Genomic DNA, 23165 nt, shown 5'->3' with positions numbered 1-23165 from the left:
CATCCCTACAAAGATGTTAATCAGATACTTGGCTTTGTGGACACTTTTCAGAGAACAAATTTGTTAGCATAAAAATAAAGCCAGAAAATGAAGAGCTGTTTAATCACTCAATTGGATTTTTTTGCCAGCATATTTCTTTTTCTCTGCAAACCACTGCTAAATTGTGCTTCCTAGCGGTTTTTATAAAATCACTGAATCAAATCTAACTCTGATTACATCAGAGAAGGCCAGGTACCCTACACCATAACAGGGGTTTTTGAAATTTTGACTTGTCTACTTAAAGATCACCAAAATCTGATAACAAGGTCAATTACATCCCTGGGTGGGATTGAACCACCAACCTTTTGGTTAATAGCCGTACACACTAACTGATTGCGCCACAGCGACACTTTGCAAAAGTACATACTGACAAAGGCTAATAAGCATTCATCTAGAACGTTTCCTAGAAAAACTTTAAATAGTCAATAATCTGGAGAGTTTTTGTAAGATGTTTCTTCCATCAACCAATGAAGAAACACATTGGTACTTTCCCATGATGAGTGAGTACTTCAGGATCTCTTGCAATTACATGTGCAGCAGAGTACTGTAATGGAAGCATGCTGGGTCCATAGCCCAGAGGTAGGCAGATTGAAACTATCCTCTGCTATATGCGTTTTTTTTTGTTAATTAAAGTAATCCAAAACTGGGATTGATATTTTTGCTCTTTTATTTTTACTTAAAGTACAATAACTTTTACCATTTTCATTTGTTTTAATAGTATATTGACAGTATTGTTTTCTTTCAAAAATCCACTTAATTTTCTTTACCCGATTATTAAAATGGTAATTGACAAAAACAAACTACATTGTCACCAGAAGAGCAATACAAAATGTACAAGTGATATATTAAAATCATCTTTCCAGCTTGAATTTCAATGATGCATTGGGGCAACGATTTTGTGAGAAACATCTTCACCCTTAAATAAAGATTTTCTTAATTCCTTACCTGTGTGCTAATTAGATATCACCTTGTTTTCACATTAAACAGACTTCCACATGAGAAAGCAGCAAGGATGCAGTGGCGTTAATGTTTCCTGGTGTCAACCTGTATTATTTCAGTAGATATTCAAATGAGGATGCATCTTGCTGCCTTTCCAATGAAGCAAGTTTAATTTAGTAATAGGTGAAAAACCATCCCTACAAAGGTGTTAATCAGAAACTTGGCTTTGTGGACACTTTTCAGAGAACAAATTTGTTAGCATAAAAATAAAGCCAGAAAATGAAGAGCTGTTTAATCACTCAATTGGATTTTTTTGCCAGCATATTTCTTTTTCTCTGCAACCCACTGCTAAATTGTGCTTCCTAGCTGTTTTTATAAAATCACTGAATCAAATCTAACTCTGATTACATCAGAGAAGGCCAGGTACCCTACACCATAAGAGGGGGTTTGAAATTTTGACTTGTCTACATAAAGATCACCAAAATCTGATAACAAGGTCAATTACGTCCCTGGGTGGGATTCAACCACCAACCTTTTGGTTAATAGCCTTACACAGTAACTGATTGCGCCACAGCAACACTTTGCAAAAGTCCTTACTGACAAAGGCTAATAAGCATTCATCTAGAAAGATTCCTAGAAACATTTTAAAAAGTCAATAATGTGGAGAGTTTTTGTAAGATGTTTCTTCCATCAACCAATGAAGAAACACATTGGTACTTTCCCATGATGAGTGAGTGCTTCAGGATCTCTTGCACTTACATGTGCAGCAGAGTACTGTAATGGAAGCATGCTGGGTCCATAACCCAGAGGTAGGCAGATTGAAACTATCCTCTGCTATATGCATTTTTTTTTGTTAATTAAAGTAATCCAAAACTGGGATTGATATTTTTGCTCTTTTATTTTTACTTAAAGTACAATAACTTTTACCATTTTAATTTGTTTTAATAGTATATTGACAGTATTGTTTTCTTTCAAAAATCCAATTAATTTTCTTTACCCGATTATTAAAATGGTAATTGACAAAAACAAACTACATTGTCACCAGAAGAGCAATACAAAATGTACAAATGATATATTAAAATCATCTTTCCAGCTTGAATTTCAATGATGCATTGGGGCAACGATTTTGTGAGAAACATCTTCACCCTTAAATAAAGATTTTCTTAATTCCTTACCTGTGTGCTAATTAGATATCACCTTGTTTTCACATTAAACAGACTTCCACATGAGAAAGCAGCAAGGATGCAGTGGCGTTAATGTTTCCTGGTGTCAACCTGTATTATTTCAGTAGATATTGAAATGAGGATGCATCTTGCTGCCTTTCCAATGAAGCAAGTTTAATTTAGTAATAGGTGAAAAACCATCCCTACAAAGATGTTAATCAGATACTTGGCTTTGTGGACACTTTTCAGAGAACAAATTTGTTAGCATAAAAATAAAGCCAGAAAATGAAGAGCTATTTAATCACTCAATTGGATTTTTTTGCCAGCATATTTCTTTTTCTCTGCAACCCACTGCTAAATTGTGCTTCCTAGCTGTTTTTATAAAATCACTGAATCAAATCTAACTCTGATTACATCAGAGAAGGCCAGGTACCCTACACCATAACAGGGGTTTTCGAAATTTTGACTTGTCTACATAAAGATCACCAAAATCTGATAACAAGGTCAATTACATCCCTGGGTGGGATTGAACCACCAACCTTTTGGTTAATAGCCTTACACAGTAACTGATTGCGCCACAGCAACACTTTGCAAAAGTCCATACTGACAAAGGCTAATAAGCATTCATCTAGAACGATTCCTAGAAACATTTTAAAAAGTCAATAATGTGGAGAGTTTTTGTAAGATGTTTCTTCCATCAACCAATGAAGAAACACATTGGTACTTTCCCATGATGAGTGAGTGCTTCAGGATCTCTTGCACTTACATGTGCAGCAGAGGACTGTAATGGAAGCATGCTGGGTCCATAACCCAGAGGTAGGCAGATTGAAACTATCCTCTGCTATATGCATTTTTTTTTTGTTAATTAAAGTAATCCAAAACTGGTATTGATATTTTTGCTCTTTTATTTTTACTTAAAGTACAATAACTTTTACCATTTTAATTTGTTTTAATAGTATATTGACAGTATTGTTTTCTTTCAAAAATCCACTTAATTTTCTTTACCCGATTATTAAAATGGTAATTGACAAAAACAAACTACATTGTCACCAGAAGAGCAATACAAAATGTACAAGTGATATATTAAAATCATCTTTCCAGCTTGAATTTCAATGATGCATTGGGGCAACGATTTTGTGAGAAACATCTTACCCTTAAATAAAGATTTTCTTAATTCCTTACCTGTGTGCTAATTAGATATCACCTTGTTTTCACATTAAACAGACTTCCACATGAGAAAGCAGCAAGGATGCAGTGGCGTTAATGTTTCCTGGTGTCAACCTGTATTATTTCAGTAGATATTGAAATGAGGATGCATCTTGCTGCCTTTCCAATGAAGCAAGTTTAATTTAGTAATAGGTGAAAAACCATCCCTACAAAGATGTTAATCAGATACTTGGCTTTGTGGACACTTTTCAGAGAACAAATTTGTTAGCATAAAAATAAAGCCAGAAAATGAAGAGCTGTTTAATCACTCAATTGGATTTTTTTGCCAGCATATTTCTTTTTCTCTGCAAACCACTGCTAAATTGTGCTTCCTAGCTGTTTTTATAAAATCACTGAATCAAATCTAACTCTGATTACATCAGAGAAGGCCAGGTACCCTACACCATAACAGGGGTTTTTGAAATTTTGACTTGTCTACTTAAAGATCACCAAAATCTGATTACAAGGTCAATTACATCCCTGGGTGGGATTGAACCACCAACCTTTTGGTTAATAGCCATACACACTAACTGATTGCGCCACAGCGACACTTTGCAAAAGTACATACTGACAAAGGCTAATAAGCATTCATCTAGAACGTTTCCTAGAAAAACTTTAAATAGTCAATAATCTGGAGAGTTTTTGTAAGATGTTTCTTCCATCAACCAATGAAGAAACACATTGGTACTTTCCCATGATGAGTAAGTACTTCAGGATCTCTTGCAATTACATGTGCAGCAGAGTACTGTAATGGAAGCATGCTGGGTCCATAGCCCAGAGGTAGGCAGATTGAAACTATCCTCTGCTATATGCGTTTTTTTTTGTTAATTAAAGTAATCCAAAACTGGGATTGATATTTTTGCTCTTTTATTTTTACTTAAAGTACAATAACTTTTACCATTTTCATTTGTTTTAATAGTATATTGACAGTATTGTTTTCTTTCAAAAATCCACTTAATTTTCTTTACCCGATTATTAAAATGGTAATTGACAAAAACAAACTACATTGTCACCAGAAGAGCAATACAAAATGTACAAGTGTTATATTAAAATCATCTTTCCAGCTTGAATTTCAATGATGCATTGGGGCAACGATTTTGTGAGAAACATCTTCACCCTTAAATAAAGATTTTCTTAATTCCTTACCTGTGTGCTAATTAGATATCACCTTGTTTTCACATTAAACAGACTTCCACATGAGAAAGCAGCAAGGATGCAGTGGCGTTAATGTTTCCTGGTGTCAACCTGTATTATTTCAGTAGATATTCAAATGAGGATGCATCTTGCTGCCTTTCCAATGAAGCAAGTTTAATTTAGTAATAGGTGAAAAACCATCCCTACAAAGGTGTTAATCAGAAACTTGGCTTTGTGGACACTTTTCAGAGAACAAATTTGTTAGCATAAAAATAAAGCCAGAAAATGAAGAGCTGTTTAATCACTCAATTGGATTTTTTTGCCAGCATATTTCTTTTTCTCTGCAACCCACTGCTAAATTGTGCTTCCTAGCTGTTTTTATAAAATCACTGAATCAAATCTAACTCTGATTACATCAGAGAAGGCCAGGTACCCTACACCATAAGAGGGGGTTTGAAATTTTGACTTGTCTACATAAAGATCACCAAAATCTGATAACAAGGTCAATTACGTCCCTGGGTGGGATTGAACCACCAACCTTTTGGTTAATAGTCTTACACAGTAACTGATTGCGCCACAGCAACACTTTGCGAAAGTCCATACTGACAAAGGCTAATAAGCATTCATCTAGAACGATTCCTAGAAACATTTTAAAAAGTCAATAATGTGGAGAGTTTTTGTAAGATGTTTCTTCCATCAACCAATGAAGAAACACATTGGTACTTTCCCATGATGAGTGAGTGCTTCAGGATCTCTTGCACTTACATGTGCAGCAGAGTACTGTAATGGAAGCATGCTTGGTCCATAACCCAGAGGTAGGCAGATTGAAACTATCCTCTGCTATATGCATTTTTTTTGTTAATTAAAGTAATCCAAAACTGGGATTGATATTTTTGCTCTTTTATTTTTACTTAAAGTACAATAACTTTTACCATTTTAATTTGTTTTAATAGTATATTGACAGTATTGTTTTCTTTCAAAAATCCAATTAATTTTCTTTACCCGATTATTAAAATGGTAATTGACAAAAACAAACTACATTGTCACCAGAAGAGCAATACAAAATGTACAAATGATATATTAAAATCATCTTTCCAGCTTGAATTTCAATGATGCATTGGGGCAACGATTTTGTGAGAAACATCTTCACCCTTAAATAAAGATTTTCTTAATTCCTTACCTGTGTGCTAATTAGATATCACCTTGTTTTCACATTAAACAGACTTCCACATGAGAAAGCAGCAAGGATGCAGTGGCGTTAATGTTTCCTGGTGTCAACCTGTATTATTTCAGTAGATATTGAAATGAGGATGCATCTTGCTGCCTTTCCAATGAAGCAAGTTTAATTTAGTAATAGGTGAAAAACCATCCCTACAAAGATGTTAATCAGATACTTGGCTTTGTGGACACTTTTCAGAGAACAAATTTGTTAGCATAAAAATAAAGCCAGAAAATGAAGAGCTATTTAATCACTCAATTGGATTTTTTTGCCAGCATATTTCTTTTTCTCTGCAACCCACTGCTAAATTGTGCTTCCTAGCTGTTTTTATAAAATCACTGAATCAAATCTAACTCTGATTACATCAGAGAAGGCCAGGTACCCTACACCATAACAGGGGTTTTCGAAATTTTGACTTGTCTACATAAAGATCACCAAAATCTGATAACAAGGTCAATTACATCCCTGGGTGGGATTGAACCACCAACCTTTTGGTTAATAGCCTTACACAGTAACTGATTGCGCCACAGCAACACTTTGCAAAAGTCTATACTGACAAAGGCTAATAAGCATTCATCTAGAACGATTCCTAGAAACATTTTAAAAAGTCAATAATGTGGAGAGTTTTTGTAAGATGTTTCTTCCATCAACCAATGAAGAAACACATTGGTACTTTCCCATGATGAGTGAGTGCTTCAGGATCTCTTGCACTTACATGTGCAGCAGAGGACTGTAATGGAAGCATGCTGGGTCCATAACCCAGAGGTAGGCAGATTGAAACTATCCTCTGCTATATGCATTTTTTTTTGTTAATTAAAGTAATCCAAAACTGGTATTGATATTTTTGCTCTTTTATTTTTACTTAAAGTACAATAACTTTTACCATTTTAATTTGTTTTAATAGTATATTGACAGTATTGTTTTCTTTCAAAAATCCACTTAATTTTCTTTACCCGATTATTAAAATGGTAATTGACAAAAACAAACTACATTGTCACCAGAAGAGCAATACAAAATGTACAAGTGATATATTAAAATCATCTTTCCAGCTTGAATTTCAATGATGCATTGGGGCAACGATTTTGTGAGAAACATCTTACCCTTAAATAAAGATTTTCTTAATTCCTTACCTGTGTGCTAATTAGATATCACCTTGTTTTCACATTAAACAGACTTCCACATGAGAAAGCAGCAAGGATGCAGTGGCGTTAATGTTTCCTGGTGTCAACCTGTATTATTTCAGTAGATATTGAAATGAGGATGCATCTTGCTGCCTTTCCAATGAAGCAAGTTTAATTTAGTAATAGGTGAAAAACCATCCCTACAAAGATGTTAATCCGATACTTGGCTTTGTGGACACTTTTTAGAGAACAAATTAGTTAGCATAAAAATAAAGCCAGAAAATGAAGAGCTGTTTAATCACTCAATTGGATTTTTCTGCCAGCATATTTCATTTTCTCTGCAAACCACTGCTAAATTGTGCTTCCTAGCTGTTTTTTGATAAAATCACTTAATCAAATCTAACTCTGATTACATCAGAGTAGGCCAGGTACCCTACACCATAAGAGGGGGTTTGAAATTTTGACTTGTCTACTTAAAGATCACCAAAATCTGATGACAAGGTCAATAACATCCCTGGGTGGGATTGAACCACCAACCTTTTGATTAATAGCTGAACACACTAACCGATTGCGCCACAGAGACACTTTGCAAAAAGTAAATACTGACAAAGACTAATAAGCATTCATCTAGAACGTTTCCTAGAAAAACTTTAAAAAGTCAATAATCTGGAGAGTTTTTGTAAGATGTTTCTTCCAGCAACCAATGAAGAAACACATTGGTACTTTCGCATGATGAGTGAGTGCTTCAGGATCTCTTGCACTTACATGAGCAGCAGAGTACTGTAATGGAAGCATGCTGGGTCCATAACCCAGAGGTAGGCAGATTGAAACTATCCTTTGCTATATGCATTTTTTTTTTGTTCATTAAAGTAATCCAAAACTGGGATTGATATTTTAGCTTTTATTTTTACTTAAAGTACAATAACTTTTACCATTTTAATTTGTTTTAATAGTATATTGACAGTATTGTTTTCTTTCAAAAATCCACTTAATTTTCTTTACCCGATTATTAAAATGGTAATTGACAAAAACAAACTACATTGTCACCAGAAGAGCAATACAAAATGTACAAGTGATGTATTAAAATCATCTTTCCAGCTTGAATTTCAATGATGCATTGGGGCAACGATTTTGTGAGAAACATCTTCACCCTTAAATAAAGATTTTCTTAATTCCTTACCTGTGTGCTAATTAGATATCACCTTGTTTTCACATTAAACAGACTTCCACATGAGAAAGCAGCAAGGATGCAGTGGCGTTAATGTTTCCTGGTGTCAACCTGTATTATTTCAGTAGATATTGAAATGAGGATGCATCTTGCTGCCTTTCCAATGAAGCAAGTTTAATTTAGTAATAGGTGAAAAACCATTCCTACAAAGATGTTAATCAGATATTTGGCTTTGTGGACACTTTTCAGAGTACAAATTTGTTAGCATAAAAGTAAAGCCAGAAAATGAAGAGCTGTTTAATCACTCAATTGGATTTTTTTGCCAGCATATTTCTTTTTCTCTGCAAACCACTGCTAAATTGTGCTTCCTAGCTGTTTTTATAAAATCACTGAATCAAATCTAACTCTGATTACATCAGAGAAGGCCAGGTACCCTACACCATAACAGGGGTTTTTGAAATTTTGACTTGTCTACTTAAAGATCACCAAAATCTGATAACAAGGTCAATTACGTCCCTGGGTGGGATTGAACCACCAACCTTTTGGTTAATAGCCGTACACACTAACTGATTGCGCCACAGCGACACTTTGCAAAAGTACATACTGACAAAGGCTGATAAGCATTCATCTAGAACGTTTCCAAGAAAAACTTTAAATAGTCAATAATCTGGAGAGTTTTTGTAAGATGTTTCTTCCATCAACCAATGAAGAAACACATTGGTACTTTCCCATGATGAGTGAGTGCTTCAGGATCTCTTGCAATTACATGTGCAGCAGAGTACTGTAATGGAAGCATGCTGGGTCCATAGCCCAGAGGTAGGCAGATTGAAACTATCCTCTGCTATATGCATTTTTTTTTGTTAATTAAAGTAATCCAAAACTGGGATTGATATTTTTGCTCTTTTATTTTTACTTAAAGTTCAATAACTTTTACCATTTTAATTTGTTTTAATAGTATATTGACAGTATTGTTTTCTTTCAAAAATCCACTTAATTTTCTTTACCCGATTATTAAAATGGTAATTGACAAAAATAAACTGATGAGGATACTACTGCAGTCTTTGTTTCGTCTGTACCCGCTGAAAGAGCAGCAAAAGGTGGAGATCTTGATGGGACAGTTGAAAGGGCTTGCACTTAGAGAGGTTACTTCCTGGCCTACTGAAGAGAAGAAGACTGTGGACCAGATCCTCAACAGGCTTGCTACCACATTTGACACAAGGACAGTGTCAGAACTTAAAATGCACTTCTTTGCTCGAAAGCAACAACCAGGAGAGTCACTACGGGGCTATGCCCTCAGCTTGCAGGAAGCACTCAGAGATGTTCAGCAAGCAGACCCTGAGCAAGTGCATGACAAAGAGAAAATGTTATTGGACCAGTTCACTGAAGGTGCAAGGGGCGAATTTGTAAAACTCAGCTGCGACTATTGAGATTGCAGAAGCCTGGAAGCACATTCCTGGATTTTAAAGAGGCTGCGATTAAAGTTCTAGGCTCCAGTCTTACTTCAGGGGCTGTTCCACAAGAGTCTATTCCAGAGATGCCACGGTATCAAGAGAATTCTGATGCCCAGGAGTCAAGTTTTAAAGGAGCTACTTACCCACCTACAGTAAAAGGAGTGACAGTGCCATGTTCAAAGACATGCATATTTGACTCTTCTAGTGAGTTACGAAGTCTGCTGGCTGAACTGACACGTGGTGTGACAGAGATGCGCAGAGACCTGCAGATTCTGAAGAGACAGCAGGCACTGCTCCATGAAGAAATGGAATGGTGCCAGGAGAGGAGACCACTGAACAGTTCCCAATGGGACCTACATAGAAACAGGGAGACACTTTTTTCCAACCACTTTGCCTCCCAAAGGCGACCCATTTTTCAAAGCTGTGAAGGAAGCGGACAAATTAAGAGAGAATTTGAGCAGCCAGATCATTTAAACTCCAAATTCATGTGGTTAACCCGTTATGTTAGCCAAAGCCCGGTGGTTCAAGTTTGCATCAATGGAGTCTCAATGCCCGCTCTCTTAGACACTGGATCACAAGTGACCACAATACAAGCAACACAGTTTGAGCAGCATTGGACTGAGGAACAGATGTTTCCGTCAACTTCCACATTGATAAACCCGATTGCAAGCAATGGGCACTGCATCCCTTGCAAAGGATACTCGGAAGCTGAAATTCAAATCGGACGAACAGTGCTACCACAGCAAGGCTTCATCATCACCACTGCCCAAGATGATGGATTGCCTCCAGTGATAGTGGGCATGAATGTGTTGCGGAACTGCTGTGAGGAGCTCGTAGCAGCACTCCAAGGAGAGTTTCAAACTGACAAGCTCCAGGAGAAACAAGGCCTTCAACCTGGGATAGCCAAACAAAAGGGAAGAATGATAACAGAATTATCTGTAAGAGAGGAACATGAAAAAAATAAGGCTAGCCAAATAATGATAGAAATGCCCATCTCCAGTGTCCAGATTATCCGAAAGAATGCTTCAATGTTAGGCATGAATAATATAGCATCCAGTTCTAGAAACTGTGAGCAACCTATTCAAGGAACCAGTTTTGACCACCTGCAAGATAAAAGTCAGATGATTAGACACCTCAAAGCCTTACTGAAGATTGGGAAATACCTGACCAAGCGACAAAGGCAAGAATCCTCGCCAGAACTCCTGAAGTTGTTGAGACAGCGAGAAAGGCTGTTTGAAGAGAAAGGACAGTTGGTTCGATGTAGTGTGGATCCTAATACTCATTATAGGATCAGTCAACTTGTAATTCCAAGACAAAGTGCTTGTTATGTGCTTGAAGAATATCACGACAAGTCAGGTCACCCTGGGTGCAAAAGGATGGAAACAAGCATCTGGAAAAAGTTCTTTTGGGTTGAAATGAGGGAAGACATCAAGAGATGGTGCCGAAACTGTCCAACCTGTTCTGTAAGAAGAACCTTGCTGCCTCTTTCTCTCCAGAATCCATTGTCCCAAACCAGCTGTGATACTGAATCCCAAGATGGAATGGAAGAGGCTCATAAAATGTATTTACAGCAGACTAAGGTGGTTTGTCACCGACAAGGAGGCAAGAAGACTAGGGCTTGCAAAACAGAAAACCACCATAGTCAGCTGCAGTTTTGTACAGCATGTCCCAAAGACAGTTTAGAAAGAGTTCAATACTCATCCATGGCAGGGGGGTTGAGGTTTCCTAGACAAACTTTTCAAGACCATATACTGTCCAGATTTCAACCGATTGCTCCAGGAGCATGTGTTAATGTACTATAGCACAAAAGGAATTATACCTATCAGATACTGATGTTAAAAATGTTGATAAATGTTAATGTTTCAGACATAATCTGTGTTCACTAATGAATGTGACTGGATATAGTGAGAAGTTTATATAGGGATAAAACCAAAATGCGTGAGGACACGCATGTTTTGGGGGGGGGGGCACGTGTGATATCCCATAACAACAAGGACATTTTTGACAACAGTGTAGTTGCCTGTGCCATTTTAAATAAAGTTTATTTAAAAGAAAATTGAACAGCAGTTTGAGAAGTCAGTTGGAGCCATGGTGAGGAAAGAGCTGGCGACGCCATTACGCAGAGATGAGCAGCTGAGAGAGGGGAGACAAATAAGCTGAAAATTGCATGAGAGAGTAAGCAGTAGTGCAAAATACAGCAGTGGAAGTGCAGCAATTAACAAGTAAGAACGCCATGACACTCTCAGCCAAGAGAGTGCACAGCAAGTGTCAGAGACAGGAGAGTATAAAGCCTTTATACCAATGCTGACTGGCCTACATCTGAGGGGAAACTGCCTCAGAAACATCTATTGACTGGGTGAGATAAATCCATATTTATACTGAAACCTACTCCACTGCAAAGGACATTATCCTATATTTACTATACCTATGCAGCGATTTACATGGGAAGCAGCTCCAGTTTGTTTTAAACAATCATCTTTACTACACAGAGCTACAATATTTTGTTCACAGCTAAAGGAGACAATAGCTGCATATAACTATGTAACAACATAACCGGGCCCCAACGTGCACATAGAGACTCCCTGCAGTGACACCAATGTTATCTGGGACTTAAATATTGTCTGCATAAGTTGATTTCTATTACTAAGCAACATAGTATTAATCTCAGATTTAGTTATATTACCATTTGTGTAATGACTTAAAGTGTATATGGTGTCTGTGTTTAAGTTGCTTGAATCAAATCTTTCCCTTCCCTACTGTAATCAGTTCCTTTTCTGAGTTATGTGGTAAACCATTTATTCTTTCATACAAAGCCCTGCCTGCCTTTCTTTGTGTCTGGGGAAACCTTGCCTCTCTGCCAGGAATAGAGAAGAGCTGCTGCTGAAGGAGGAATAGTCCATCAAGGTATCCCTGACCTGTTCCACATAGTTTACACACTTGTTATACCGGGGTGTTACATTGTGTGTGACTGACCTTAGGAAGAAACCGGAGCCTCCGCTGCAGTGACCCAGCAACCAGGGCACGGGAGTATACAGTGCCGCTGGGAGTGATGAAGCTGCAGTAAAGATGTCTATTAGACCTAGCCTGCTGCAGCCCTTGTAGATTCTCATAAAAAAAGTTCTTCTTTTCTTGTCAAAATTAATAGCTAAGAATAGGCTGCTTGAGGCAGGCCCCTGTTAAGTGGCCTGCTACTGAAGGCAACAACTACAAACTGAGCTCCCTGTTCATGGAAGCGGGGTTATAGAGGAGAATGCGCTGAGCATCTTGGGAACAGTCAAAAGCTTTGAGCCGGTTGGTGCCTCAGATCAAGATCCTACTCTACACCCCAATGTGAATCCTTGTGGAGTCCAGTGTACCCCACAGAAGAAATTAATGTGTCACACCCATTGGCAGCAACCTTAGAATAGCTGCTGACGGGCACAATTGAGAAAGGAAGGGGGGGGGGACATTTGAATCCAGCACATAGATGCAATTCAAATATGTAATTTGAACCTTCCTATTTTAAAATATAATGGATGAACCTCACCCTGTGAGAACAATCTTCATGATATAGAGATCTCATATGCAAAATAAGTATGAGTTGGGATAGGGCTGGGGAGGGTGGCTGCTCGGGCAGCCCCTCCCCCGTCAAGTTAAGGAGATTCAACTGAGGAAGCACAAGGGAACTCTCGTCTGGGGACAACAACTGCAGGGAGACCACATCTTTTCAGATGAACATGGGAGGGCGGAAGGCTGCCTAATACTGAAGCACCATCAAATATCAAACCATATGCAATAACTAGTACAAGCATTCCTGGGGGAAGGTCTGCAGGAGACGAATTTGCATACGGTGATGTCATCCAAGCAGTGGGCCAAAGTTGGCTGGAACCCTCATCTGCATATGAAAAGAGAAAAGGGTTATGCAGGGCATGGCGGCCTTTTGCGGCGCTTGGATGACCCCTAGTTCGCATTAAACACCTCCACCCTCCTTCGGTGTGGGGCTCATGTTGACTATGCCCCAGCCCCTGAAGCATTCAAGCTGATTTCTTGCAGCAGCTGGGCACTGTAACAGCTCCAGAGCTGCTCTGTAAGGCAAATAAAAGGGTGTGGGCCCTGCAGCACTACCTGTAGTTCGCATTGTGCGTTGGAAGGCACAAAGTAATCAGACGGGAGAAGTCAGGATAGTGCGCAAGGGCATAGAAGGGAGCGGCTCAAGAAAAGAGAAGTGGAAACAGACAGCAAACTAGGCTGGAGAGAGACCTGAGACAAAGAGATCTGAATTATACGAGAGCCGACCAGGGGAAACACAAATTATGCAGTCAAGTTTCCCACATTTGGGGAAATCGCAGGGGCAGCACAGCCAGAGTGCAATGGGTGAGCCTTGCCCTGGGAGAAGCACCTTCAAGATCATAGTATCTCACCTGGCAGGTAAGTAGGAGTTGGGCTAGAGCTGGGGAGGGTCGCTGCTCGGGTACCCCCCTGTAAAGTGAAGGAGATCCAACTGAGGCAGCACAAGGGAACTCTCGAAAGAAGAACAAGGCTAGAGGAAGATCTGAGACAAAGAAATCTGACTTTTACCAGAGCTGACCAGCGGAAAACACAAACACAGTCCCCCACTACCACAAATAATGCAGGCGAGTTTCCCACATTTGGGGAAATCACAGGGGTCAGCATACCCAGAATGCAATGAATGAACCTCACCCTGGGTGAACAATCTTCATGACCATGGTGTCTCCTATGCAAAATAAGTATGATTTGGGATAGGGCTGGGGAGGGCCGCTGCTCAGGCACATCTCTGTCAAGTAAAGTTAATTCAACTGAGGCAGCACAAGGGAACTCTCATCTGGGGACAACAACTGCAGGGAGAACACATATTTTCAGATGAACATGGGAGGGCAGAAGGCTGCCTAATACTGAAGCACCCCCAAACAACAAACCAAATGCAACAACTAGTGCAAGCATTCCTGGGGGAAGGCCTGCAGCAGATGGATTTGCATATGGTGATGTTATCCAAGCAGTGGGTCAAAGTTGGCTTCAACCCTCATCTGCATATGAAAAGAGAAAAGGGGCGTGCAGGGCATGGCGGCCTTTTGCGCTGCTTGGATGACCCCTAGATCGCATTAAACACCCCCACCCTCCTTTGGTGTGGGGCTCATGTTGGCCATGCCCCATCCCATGAAGCATTCAAGCTGATTTCTTGCAGCAGCTGGGCACTGTAACAGCTCCAGAGCTGCTCTGTAAGGCAAGTAAAAGGGTGTGGGCCCTGCAGCACTACCTGTAGTTCGCATTGTGCGTTGGAAGGCACAAAGTAAGCAGACGGGAGGAGAAGTCAGGATAGTGCACAAGGGTATAGAAGGGAGGGGCTCAAGAAAAGAGAAGTGGAAACAGACAGCAAACTAGGCTGGAGAGAGACCTGAGACAAAGAGATCTGAATTATACGAGAGCCGACCAGGGGAAACACAAATTATGCAGTCAAGTTTCCCACATTTGGGGAAATTGCAGGGGCAGCACACCCAGAGTGCAATGGGTGAGCCTTGCCCTGGGAGAAGCACCTTCATGATCATAGTATCTCACCTGGCAGGTAAGTAGGAGTTGGGCTAGAGCTGGGGAGGGTCGCTGCTCGGACACCCCCCTGTCAAGTGAAGGAGATCCAACTGAGGCAGCACAAAGGAACTCTCGAAAGAAGAACAAGGCTAGAGGAAGATCTGAGACAAAGAAATCTGACTTTTACCAGAGCTGACCAGAGGAAAGCACAAACACAGTCCACCACTACCACAAATAATGCAGTCGAGTTTCCCACATTTGGGGAAATCACAGGGGTCAGCATACCCAGAGTGCAATGAATGAACCGCACCCTGGGAGAACAATCTTCATAACAATGGTATCTCCTATGCAAAATAAGTATGATTTGGGATATGGCTGGGGAGGGCCGCTGCTCAGGCACATCTCTGTCAAGTAAAGGAGATTCAACTGAGGCAGCACAAGGGAACTCTCATCTGGGGACAACAACTGCAGGGAGAACACATATTTTCAGATGAACATGGGAGGGCAGAAGGCTGCCTAATACTGAAGCACCCCCAAACAACAAACCAAATGCAACAACTAGTGCAAGCATTCCTGGGGGAAGGCCTGCAGCAGATAGATTTGCATATGGTGATGTCATCCAAGCAGTGGGTCAAAGTTGGCTTCAACCCTCGTCTGCATATGAAAAGAGAAAAGGGGCGTGCAGGGCATGGTGGCCTTTTGCGGCACTTGGCTGACCCCTAGTTTGCATTAAACACCTCCACCCTCCTTCGGTGTGGGGCTCATGTTGGCTATGCCCCAGCCCCTGAAGCATTCAAGCTGATTTCTTGCAGCAGCTGGGCACTGTAACAGCTCCAGAGCTGCTCTGTAAGGCAAGTAAAAGGTTGTGGGCCCTGCAGCACTACCTGTAGTTCGCATTGTGCGTTGGAAGGCACAAAGTAAGCAGAAAGGAGGAGAAGTCAGGATAGTGCGCAAGGGCATAGAAGGGAGCTGCTGAAGAAAAGAGAAGTGGAAACAGACAGCAAACTAGGCTGGAGAGAGACCTGAGACAAAGAGATCTGAATTATACGAGACCTGACCAGGGGAAACACAAATTATGCAGTCAAGTTTCCCACATTTGGGGAAATCGCAGGAGCAGCACACCCAGAGTGCAATGGGTGAGCCTTGCCCTGGGAGAAGCACCTTCATGATCATAGTATCTCACCTGGCAGGTAAGTAGGAGTTGGGCTAGAGCTGGGGAGGGTCGCTGCTCGGACACCCCCCTGTCAAGTGAAGGAGATCCAACTGAGGCAGCACAAAGGAACTCTCGAAAGAAGAACAAGGCTAGAGGAAGATCTGAGACAAAGAAATCTGACTTTTACCAGAGCTGACCAGAGGAAAGCACAAACACAGTCCACCACTACCACAAATAATGCAGTCGAGTTTCCCACATTTGGGGAAATCACAGGGGTCAGCATACCCAGAGTGCAATGAATGAACCGCACCCTGGGAGAACAATCTTCATAACAATGGTATCTCCTATGCAAAATAAGTATGATTTGGGATATGGCTGGGGAGGGCCGCTGCTCAGGCACATCTCTGTCAAGTAAAGGAGATTCAACTGAGGCAGCACAAGGGAACTCTCATCTGGGGACAACAACTGCAGGGAGAACACATATTTTCAGATGAACATGGGAGGGCAGAAGGCTGCCTAATACTGAAGCACCCCCAAACAACAAACCAAATGCAACAACTAGTGCAAGCATTCCTGGGGGAAGGCCTGCAGCAGATAGATTTGCATATGGTGATGTCATCCAAGCAGTGGGTCAAAGTTGGCTTCAACCCTCGTCTGCATATGAAAAGAGAAAAGGGGCGTGCAGGGCATGGTGGCCTTTTGCGGCACTTGGCTGACCCCTAGTTTGCATTAAACACCTCCACCCTCCTTCGGTGTGGGGCTCATGTTGGCTATGCCCCAGCCCCTGAAGCATTCAAGCTGATTTCTTGCAGCAGCTGGGCACTGTAACAGCTCCAGAGCTGCTCTGTAAGGCAAGTAAAAGGTTGTGGGCCCTGCAGCACTACCTGTAGTTCGCATTGTGCGTTGGAAGGCACAAAGTAAGCAGAAAGGAGGAGAAGTCAGGATAGTGCGCAAGGGCATAGAAGGGAGCTGCTGAAGAAAAGAGAAGTGGAAACAGACAGCAAACTAGGCTGGAGAGAGACCTGAGACAAAGAGATCTGAATTATACGAGACCTGACCAGGGGAAACACAAATTATGCAGTCAAGTTTCCCACATTTGGGGAAATCGCAGGAGCAGCACACCCAGAGTGCAATGGGTGAGCCTTGCCCTGGGAGAAGCACCTTCATGATCATAGTATCTCACCTGGCAGGTAAGTAGGAGTTGGGCTAGAGCTGGGGAGGGTCGCTGCTCGGGCACCCCCCTGTCAAGTGAAGGAGATCCAACTGAGGCAGCACAAAGGAACTCTCGAAAGAAGAACAAGGCTAGAGGAAGATCTGAGACAAAGAAATCTGACTTTTACCAGAGCTGACCAGAGGAAAGCACAAACACAGTCCACCACTACCACAAATAATGCAGTCGAGTTTCCCACATTTGGGGAAATCACAGGGGTCAGCATACCCAGAGTGCAATGAATGAACCGCACCCTGGGAGAACAATCTTCATAACAATGGTATCTCCTATGCAAAATAAGTATGATTTGGGATATGGCTGGGGAGGGCCGCTGCTCAGGCACATCTCTGTCAAGTAAAGGAGATTCAACTGAGGCAGCACAAGGGAACTCTCATCTGGGGACAACAACTGCAGGGAGAACACATATTTTCAGATGAACATGGGAGGGCAGAAGGCTGCCTAATACTGAAGCACCCCCAAACAACAAACCAAATGCAACAACTAGTGCAAGCATTCCTGGGGGAAGGCCTGCAGCAGATAGATTTGCATATGGTGATGTCATCCAAGCAGTGGGTCAAAGTTGGCTTCAACCCTCGTCTGCATATGAAAAGAGAAAAGGGGCGTGCAGGGCATGGTGGCCTTTTGCGGCACTTGGCTGACCCCTAGTTTGCATTAAACACCTCCACCCTCCTTCGGTGTAGGGCTCATGTTGGCTATGCCCCAGCCCCTGAAGCATTCAAGCTGATTTCTTGCAGCAGCTGGGCACTGTAACAGCTCCAGAGCTGCTCGTTAAGGCAAGTAAAAGGGTGTGGGCCCTGCAGCACTACCTGTAGTTCGCATTGTGCGTTGGAAGGCACAAAGTAAGCAGAAAGGAGGAGAAGTCAGGATAGTGCGCAAGGGCATAGAAGGGAGCGGCTCAAGAAAAGAGAAGTGGAAACAGACAGCAAACTAGGCTGGAGAGAGACCTGAGACAAAGAGATCTGAATTATACGAGACCTGACCAGGGGAAACACAAATTATGCAGTCAAGTTTCCCACATTTGGGGAAATCGCAGGGGCAGCACACCCAGAGTGCAATGGGTGAGCCTTGCCCTGGGAGAAGCACCTTCATGATCATAGTATCTCACCTGGCAGGTAAGTAGGAGTTGGGCTAGAGCTGGGGAGGGTCGCTGCTCGGGCACCCCCCTGTCAAGTGAAGGAGATCCAACTGAGGCAGCACAAGGAAACTCTCGAAAGAAGAACAAGGCTAGAGGAAGATCTGAAACAAAGAAATCTGACTTTTACCAGAGATCAGAGGAAAACACAAACACAGTCCCCCACTACCAACAAATAAAGCAGTCGCGTTTCCCACATTTGGGGAAATCACAGGGGTCAGCATACCCAGAATGCAATGAATGAACCTCACCCTGGGAGAGTAATCTTCATGACCATGGTATCTCCTATGCAAAATAAGTATGATTTGGGATAGGGCTGGGGAGGGCCGCTGCTCATGCACATCTCTGTCAAGTAAAGGAGATTCAACTGAGGCAGCACAAGGGAACTCTCATCTGGGGACAACAACTGCAGGGAGAACACATATTTTCAGATGAACATGGGAGGGCAGAAGGCTGCCTAATACTGAAGCACCCCCAAACAACAAACCAAATGCAACAACTAGTGCAAGCATTCCTGGGGGAAGTTCTGCAGAAGACGGATTTGCATACGGTGATGTCATCCAAGCAGTGGGTCAAAGTTGGCTTCAACCCTCATCTGCATATGAAAAGAGAAAAGGGGCGTGCAGGGCATGGCGGCCTTTTGCGGTGCTTGGATGACCCCTAGTTCGCATTAAACACCCCACCCTCCTTTGGTGTGGGGCTCATGTTGGCCATGCCCCATCCCCTGAAGCATTCAAGCTGATTTATTGCAGCAGCTGGGCACTGTAACAGCTCCAGAGCTGCTCTGAACGGCAAGTAAAAGGGTGTGGGCCCTGCAGCACTACCTGTAGTTTGCATTGTGCATTGGAAGGCACAAAGTAAGCAGACGGGAGAAGTCAGGATAGTGCGCAAGGGCATAGAAGGGAGCGGCTCAAGAAAAGAGAAGTTGAAACAGACAGCAAACTAGGCTGGAGAGAGACCTGAGACAAAGAGATCTGAATTATACGAGAGCCGACCAGGGGAAACACAAATTATGCAGTCAAGTTTCCCACATTTGGGGAAATCGCAGGAGCAGCACACCCAGAGTGCAATGGGTGAGCCTTGCCCTGGGAGAAGCACCTACATGATCATAGTATCTCACCTGCCAGGTAAGTAGAAGTTGGGCTAGAGCTGGGGAGGGTCGCTGCTCGGGTACCCCCCTGTCAAGTGAAGGAGATCCAACTGAGGCAGCACAAGGGAACTCTCGAAAGAAGAACAAGGCTAAAGGAAGATCTGAGACAAAGAAATCTGACTTTTACCAGAGCTGACCAGAGGAAAGCACAAACACAGTCCCCCACTACCACAAATAAAGCAGTCGAGTTTCCCACATTTGGGGAAATCACAGGGGTCAGCATACCCAGAATGCAATGAATGAACCTCACCGTGGGAGAACAATCTTCATGACCATGGTATCTCCTATGCAAAATAAGTATGATTTGGGATAGGGCTGGGGAGGGCCGCTGCTCAGGCACATCTCTGTCAAGTAAAGGAGATTCAACTGAGGCAGCACAAGGGAACTCTCATCTGGGGACAACAACTGCAGGGAGAACACATATTTTCAGATGAACATGGGAGGGCAGAAGGCTGCCTAATACTGAAGCACCCCCAAACAACAAACCAAATGCAACAACTAGTGCAAGCATTCCTGGGGGAAGGCTTGCAGCAGATGGATTTGCATACGGTGATGTCATCCAAGCAGTGGGTCAAAGTTGGCTTCAACCCTCGTCTGCATATGAAAAGAGAAAAGGGGCGTGCAGGGCATGGCGGCCTTTTGCGGCGCTTGGATGACCCCTAGTTCGCATTAAACACCTCCACCCTCCTTCGGTGTGGGGCTCATGTTGGCTATGCCCCAGCCCCTGAAGCATTCAAGCTGATTTCTTGCAGCAGCTGGGCACTGTAACAGCTCCAGAGCTGCTCTGTACGGCAAGTAAAAGGGTGTGGGCCCTGCAGCACTACCTGTAGTTTGCATTGTGCATTGGAAGGCACAAAGTAAGCAGACAGGAGGAGAAGTCAGGATAGTGCACAAGGGTATAAAAGGGAGGGGCTCATGAAAAAAGAAGTGGAAACAGACAGCAAACTAGGCTGGAGAGAGACCTGAGACAAAGAGATCTGAATTATACGAGAGCCGACCAGGGGAAACACAAATTATGCAGTCAAGCTTCCCACATTTGGGGAAATCAGAGTGCAATGGGTGAGCCTTGCCCTGGGAGAAGCACCTTCATGATCATAGTATCTCACCTGGCAGGTAAGTAGGAGTTGGGCTAGAGCTGGGGAGGGTCGCTGCTCGGGCACCCCTCTGTCAAGTGAAAGAGATCCAACTGAGGCAGCACAAGGAAACTCTCGAAAAAAGAACAAGGCTAGAGGAAGATCTGAGACAAATAAATCTGACTTTTACCAGAGCTGACCAGAGGAAAGCACAAACACAGTCCCCCACTACCACAAATAATGCAGTCGAGTTTCCCACATTTTGGAAATCACAGGGGTCAGCATACCCAGAATGCAATGAATGAACCTCACCCTGGGAGAACAATCTTCATGACCATGGTATCTCCTATGCAAAATAAGTATGATTTGGGATAGGGCTGGGGAGGGCCGCTGCTCAGGCACATCTCTGTCAAGTAAAGGAGATTCAACTGAGGCAGCACAAGGGAACTCTCATCTGGGGACAACAACTGCAGGGAGAACACATATTTTCAGATGAACATGGGAGGGCAGAAGGCTGCCTAATACTGAAGCACCCCCAAACAACAAACCAAATGCAACAACTAGTGCAAGCATTCCTGGGGGAAGGCCTGCAGCAGATGGATTTGCATACGGTGATGTCATCCAAGCAGTGGGTCAAAGTTGGCTTCAACCCTCGTCTGCATATGAAAAGAGAAAAGGGGAGTGCAGGGCATGGCGGCCTTTTGCGGCGCTTGGATGACCCCTAGTTCACATTAAACACCTCCACCCTCCTTCGGTGTGGGGCTCATGTTGGCTGTGCCCCAGCCCCTAAAGCATTCGAGCTGATTTCTTGCAGTAGCTGGGCACTGTAACAGCTCCAGAGCTGCTCTGTACGGCAAGTAAAAGGGTGTGGGCCCTACAGCACTACCTGTAGTTTGCATTGTGCATTGGAAGGCACAAAGTAAGCAGACAGGAGGAGAAGTCAGGATAGTGCACAAGGGTATAAAAGGGAGGGGCTCATGAAAAAAGAAGTGGAAACAGACAGCAAACTAGGCTGGAGAGAGACCTGAGACAAAGAGATCTGAATTATACGAGAGCCGACCAGGGGAAACACAAATTATGCAGTCAAGCTTCCCACATTTGGGGAAATCGCAGGGGCACCACACCCAGAGTGCAATGGGTGAGCCTTGCCCTGGGAGAAGCACCTTCATGATCATAGTATCTCACCTGGCAAGTAAGTAGGAGTTGGGCTAGAGCTGGGGAGGGTCGCTGCTCGGGCACCCCCCTGTCAAGTGAAAGAGATCCAACTGAGGCAGCACAAGGGAACTCTCGAAAGAAGAACAAGGCTAGAGGAAGATCTGAGACAAATAAATCTGACTTTTACCAGAGCTGTCCAGAGGAAAGCACAAACACAGTCCCCCACTACCACAAATAATGCAGTTGAGTTTCCCACATTTGGGGAAATCACAGGGGTCAGCATACCCAGAATGCAATGAATGAACCTCACCCTGGGAGAACAATCTTCATGACCATGGTATCGCCTATGCAAAATAAGTATGATTTGGGATAGGGCTGGGGAGGGCCGCTGCTCAGGCACATCTCTGTCAAGTAAAGGAGATTCAACTGAGGCAGCACAAGGGAACTCTCATCTGGGGACAACAACTGCAGGGAGAACACATATTTTCAGATAAACATGGGAGGGCAGAAGGCAGCCTAATACTGAAGCACCCCCAAACAACAAACCAAATGCAACAACTAGTACAAGCATTCCTGGGGGAAGGCCTGCAGCAGATGGATTTGCATATGGTGATGTCATCCAAGCAGTGGGTCAAAGTTGGCTTCAACCCTCGTCTGCATATGAAAAGAGAAAAGGGGCGTGCAGGGCATGGCGGCCTTTTGCGGCGCTTGGATGACCCCTAGTTCGCATTAAACACCTCCACCCTCCTTCGGTGTGGGGCTCATGTTGGCTATGCCCCAGCCCCTGAAGCATTCAAGCTGATTTCTTGCAGCAGCTGGGCACTGTAACAGCTCCAGAGCTGCTCTGAACGGCAAGTAAAAGGGTGTGGGCCCTGCAGCACTACCTGTAGTTTGCATTGTGCATTGGAAGGCACAAAGTAAGCAGACGGGAGAAGTCAGGATAGTGCGCAAGGGCATAGAAGGGAGCGGCTCAAGAAAAGAGAAGTTGAAACAGACAGCAAACTAGGCTGGAGAGAGACCTGAGACAAAGAGATCTGAATTATACGAGAGCCGACCAGGGGAAACACAAATTATGCAGTCAAGTTTCCCACATTTGGGGAAATCGCAGGAGCAGCACACCCAGAGTGCAATGGGTGAGCCTTGCCCTGGGAGAAGCACCTACATGATCATAGTATCTCACCTGCCAGGTAAGTAGAAGTTGGGCTAGAGCTGGGGAGGGTCGCTGCTCGGGTACCCCCCTGTCAAGTGAAGGAGATTCAACTGAGGCAGCACAAGGGAACTCTCGAAAGAAGAACAAGGCTAGAGGAA

The 23165-nt window shown here is 43.1% G+C and overlaps 16 non-coding genes across 16 annotated transcripts; all 16 read right to left on the bottom strand.

Annotated features, from left to right (window-relative positions):
* Window positions 1-13692: 13692 nt before the first annotated feature.
* On the bottom strand, window positions 13693-13855 carry LOC135004939 (U1 spliceosomal RNA). The gene has a single exon (XR_010205649.1). It is a non-coding gene; the product is annotated as a U1 spliceosomal RNA (small nuclear RNA).
* A 152-nt stretch (window positions 13856-14007) lies between these two features.
* LOC135004757 (U1 spliceosomal RNA) lies at window positions 14008-14171 on the bottom strand. Its single transcript, XR_010205485.1, has one exon. It is a non-coding gene; the product is annotated as a U1 spliceosomal RNA (small nuclear RNA).
* Window positions 14172-14845: 674 nt separating this feature from the next.
* On the bottom strand, window positions 14846-15008 carry LOC135004795 (U1 spliceosomal RNA). The gene has a single exon (XR_010205519.1). It is a non-coding gene; the product is annotated as a U1 spliceosomal RNA (small nuclear RNA).
* A 152-nt stretch (window positions 15009-15160) lies between these two features.
* On the bottom strand, window positions 15161-15324 carry LOC135004712 (U1 spliceosomal RNA). Its single transcript, XR_010205440.1, has one exon. It is a non-coding gene; the product is annotated as a U1 spliceosomal RNA (small nuclear RNA).
* A 674-nt stretch (window positions 15325-15998) lies between these two features.
* Window positions 15999-16161, bottom strand: LOC135004835 (U1 spliceosomal RNA). Its single transcript, XR_010205558.1, has one exon. It is a non-coding gene; the product is annotated as a U1 spliceosomal RNA (small nuclear RNA).
* Window positions 16162-16313: 152 nt separating this feature from the next.
* On the bottom strand, window positions 16314-16477 carry LOC135004711 (U1 spliceosomal RNA). Its single transcript, XR_010205439.1, has one exon. It is a non-coding gene; the product is annotated as a U1 spliceosomal RNA (small nuclear RNA).
* Window positions 16478-17151: 674 nt separating this feature from the next.
* On the bottom strand, window positions 17152-17314 carry LOC135004834 (U1 spliceosomal RNA). The gene has a single exon (XR_010205557.1). It is a non-coding gene; the product is annotated as a U1 spliceosomal RNA (small nuclear RNA).
* Window positions 17315-17466: 152 nt separating this feature from the next.
* On the bottom strand, window positions 17467-17630 carry LOC135004710 (U1 spliceosomal RNA). Its single transcript, XR_010205438.1, has one exon. It is a non-coding gene; the product is annotated as a U1 spliceosomal RNA (small nuclear RNA).
* A 674-nt stretch (window positions 17631-18304) lies between these two features.
* On the bottom strand, window positions 18305-18467 carry LOC135004820 (U1 spliceosomal RNA). Its single transcript, XR_010205543.1, has one exon. It is a non-coding gene; the product is annotated as a U1 spliceosomal RNA (small nuclear RNA).
* A 149-nt stretch (window positions 18468-18616) lies between these two features.
* Window positions 18617-18781, bottom strand: LOC135004839 (U1 spliceosomal RNA). The gene has a single exon (XR_010205562.1). It is a non-coding gene; the product is annotated as a U1 spliceosomal RNA (small nuclear RNA).
* A 670-nt stretch (window positions 18782-19451) lies between these two features.
* LOC135004775 (U1 spliceosomal RNA) lies at window positions 19452-19614 on the bottom strand. Its single transcript, XR_010205502.1, has one exon. It is a non-coding gene; the product is annotated as a U1 spliceosomal RNA (small nuclear RNA).
* Window positions 19615-19766: 152 nt separating this feature from the next.
* Window positions 19767-19930, bottom strand: LOC135004702 (U1 spliceosomal RNA). Its single transcript, XR_010205430.1, has one exon. It is a non-coding gene; the product is annotated as a U1 spliceosomal RNA (small nuclear RNA).
* Window positions 19931-20902: 972 nt separating this feature from the next.
* On the bottom strand, window positions 20903-21065 carry LOC135004686 (U1 spliceosomal RNA). The gene has a single exon (XR_010205415.1). It is a non-coding gene; the product is annotated as a U1 spliceosomal RNA (small nuclear RNA).
* A 674-nt stretch (window positions 21066-21739) lies between these two features.
* Window positions 21740-21902, bottom strand: LOC135004954 (U1 spliceosomal RNA). The gene has a single exon (XR_010205662.1). It is a non-coding gene; the product is annotated as a U1 spliceosomal RNA (small nuclear RNA).
* Window positions 21903-22054: 152 nt separating this feature from the next.
* On the bottom strand, window positions 22055-22218 carry LOC135004639 (U1 spliceosomal RNA). The gene has a single exon (XR_010205371.1). It is a non-coding gene; the product is annotated as a U1 spliceosomal RNA (small nuclear RNA).
* A 671-nt stretch (window positions 22219-22889) lies between these two features.
* Window positions 22890-23052, bottom strand: LOC135004774 (U1 spliceosomal RNA). Its single transcript, XR_010205501.1, has one exon. It is a non-coding gene; the product is annotated as a U1 spliceosomal RNA (small nuclear RNA).
* Between the last annotated feature and the right edge of the window lie 113 nt (window positions 23053-23165).

Source organism: Pseudophryne corroboree, unplaced genomic scaffold, assembly GCF_028390025.1.
Source record: "Pseudophryne corroboree isolate aPseCor3 unplaced genomic scaffold, aPseCor3.hap2 scaffold_195, whole genome shotgun sequence".
Taxonomy (NCBI): Eukaryota; Metazoa; Chordata; class Amphibia; order Anura; family Myobatrachidae; genus Pseudophryne; species Pseudophryne corroboree.
Note: the sequence above shows the minus strand (reverse complement) of the source record. Positions and strands in the feature narration are given on the sequence as shown.